Source organism: Montipora capricornis, chromosome 12, assembly GCF_036669925.1.
Source record: "Montipora capricornis isolate CH-2021 chromosome 12, ASM3666992v2, whole genome shotgun sequence".
Taxonomy (NCBI): domain Eukaryota; kingdom Metazoa; phylum Cnidaria; class Anthozoa; order Scleractinia; family Acroporidae; genus Montipora; species Montipora capricornis.
Window position 1 is genome coordinate 35,832,438 of NC_090894.1, and position 2,500 is coordinate 35,834,937.

The window sequence follows — 2,500 nt, forward strand, 5'->3', positions numbered from 1 at the left end:
AAAATGGGCAACTTTGAGTCCCCTGGTATTAAAGAGTGAGTTTATACTACAATTTGAATTTTCGGAGAATTTAGAGGATTTCTATGGAAAATGTTGCTGGAGAGCAAGGTCTTTCTCTTCAACAACTTTTTCAATACAAATCTTCTCATTTTTTTAAAAATTCAAACCGTCATAAAAGTAATTCTTTCATGACAGGGGCCTCAAACTTGGCCATTTTGATATTTTTGACATGCTTTTTCCATTTCCGATATTCTTTAATTTATAGCCCACAATTTTATGGAAAGTAGGTCATGTGATGGTCTAGCTGTAAAGGGCCTGTTAAAATTTAAACACAAAAGTTGCTTTGAAAATAATACTGTAGAGAAAAAAAACATAAACACGTTATTTGCAGGCTTTGGTCGTTCCGTATCGATTACGGGGCCTAGGACCGTACTGAAGACCTCGGGCACCTAAGCCTCAAAATATTTCCTTACAATGCTAGGCCAAAGTTGAGATGCAAGGTATCTTTACGTGCCACTTGCACTTTCTTAACAGAAATGGACACTGCTTTGATTCAAATCCTTTCTCTTCATGAGAGATCGTTGGTTAGCATCATGGATCATGGTTAGCATTTACATTTCAAGCAAAAATATTCCTTGTCATACTATCGTTGGTTTGTGCCCTCCCATAAGCACAAGCGGTCCTTCGAAAAATGTAAGTATCTCGGCGGGCTCTGGTTTTGCGGGACCTACCCTACCCTACCCCTCTATTTCTTTTTGGGGGGAGGGGGTTTATTTTTATAGTCAACTTTAACTCGAACTCCAACTCGAACCCTAACTCTAAGTCCAACTCGAAGTCCAACTCGAACTCTGCTCGAATCCAAACTCGATGATACCTTACTCCCAGAACAAAATGGTAAAAATTGTTTTACAGTTAGTATAAGGTTTAAAATTGTAAAGCGCTATGAATAATTAGTATTAATAGCGCTATAGAAATGAATTATACTATTATTATATTATTATTAGTAGTACTCAGAAAAAGAAAATGGAATGTGCTGTATCATTTGCCAGAAAAACGGGTTGTTCCGGTTGATCATTGAAAACAAATGAAACGGTCTATTTTCTCGAGCACTTGTAATTGTGGACAAATGGTACAGAAATTTCCGGGCATTCCGGTCAAAGCGAGAAAAAGAGAATACCTCGAAAGGTATTACCTTTTTTCCGAAAACATTCCACCGAAATGAACCGTTTCATTTGAATTCTCTCCGGAATTACCGAAAATACCTCTCAAATGGTAAGCGCTCTTTGTTTGCGATCCATCGCAAAGGCAAATTCAAATTCTTAATTTCGGCGAGTGCATCGAATTGTTTCCATCAGCCGTACCTTTTCATGTTTCTTTTATATATTAAACGCAGTGAAACGAAATAATTTATCATCGCCTCTTGACCTTTCGGCTGTTGAAATGCAAAGCACTTTCTCTGTTATGGAAACAATTCGATGCACTCGCCGAGATTGAGAGTTTGAATTTGCCTTTGCGATGGATCACAAACAAAATCAAACATTTGCCGTAGCCCGCGCGGATACGTGTTATATACAAGAATCATGAAAAGGTCACTGAAAGGTATTGCTTGCGAAGAGATGCAAATAATGGATGTCAAGTTGGTGAATGTCGAATCGCAAAGCGCGTAGAAATCCAGCCAATCAGAAAGGGATACAGTTTCTGTAAACCCTGAAAAATCTTTTGGGAGCCGTTGCACAGACTGACTATACCAGCGGTTTAGTCTGTCTGCCACACAGGCTCGAATAAGCGCCGCCCTCCGATCGCGGTAGTACCCAAAGCGCGGGGCCGGGGTCGGGGTGTCTTTTATCTTTTCCAAATTTTTTGCTTCAATTTTAGTCGTTATTCTCCTGTAACGTTATATTTGAATGTTCAGCATCTTTCATTCATTTATGGTGAAAATTAGTCAAAAAAATATGAAACATACGGAAGCTACGAAAGGGACATCTTCGTTTGTTTTTCGAAATTAAGAGAATTTCAGACTGAAGTTGGAGTTTTTGTGGGGAATATACGCTAACTCCTAGAGACACTGAAGGCTTGCTGAGCTCCACATTTTAAAACCACATTTTAATGTTTACTTATCAAAAACCTTCTCCGTAATACAATTAAAACGAAACCGGAACACAGCCACAGTTCCGCGATAGTCGTCACACAACTTTCTCATATGCTTGTTTTCGCAAAATTGTTTTCAATTTTGTTGTGTTTTTTATCGTGAGATTGGATTCGATCCCTTGACGTCCGAATAGAATTGACTAGAAAGTTCCCGTGCGACTTTCTAGAGAGACAAATTAACACACCTGCCAACAAGCTTGAATTCCAGACAATAACCGATAGCAGGAAAGTCGAAATTTCGTCATGTGAAAGAAGAATAATCAAGAAATAATCGGACACATTTGTTTTTGGTGGTATTTTACTTAAGGAAATGTAGCATCATCTTCGGAAAAGTCGCGGACCAAGGACAAAA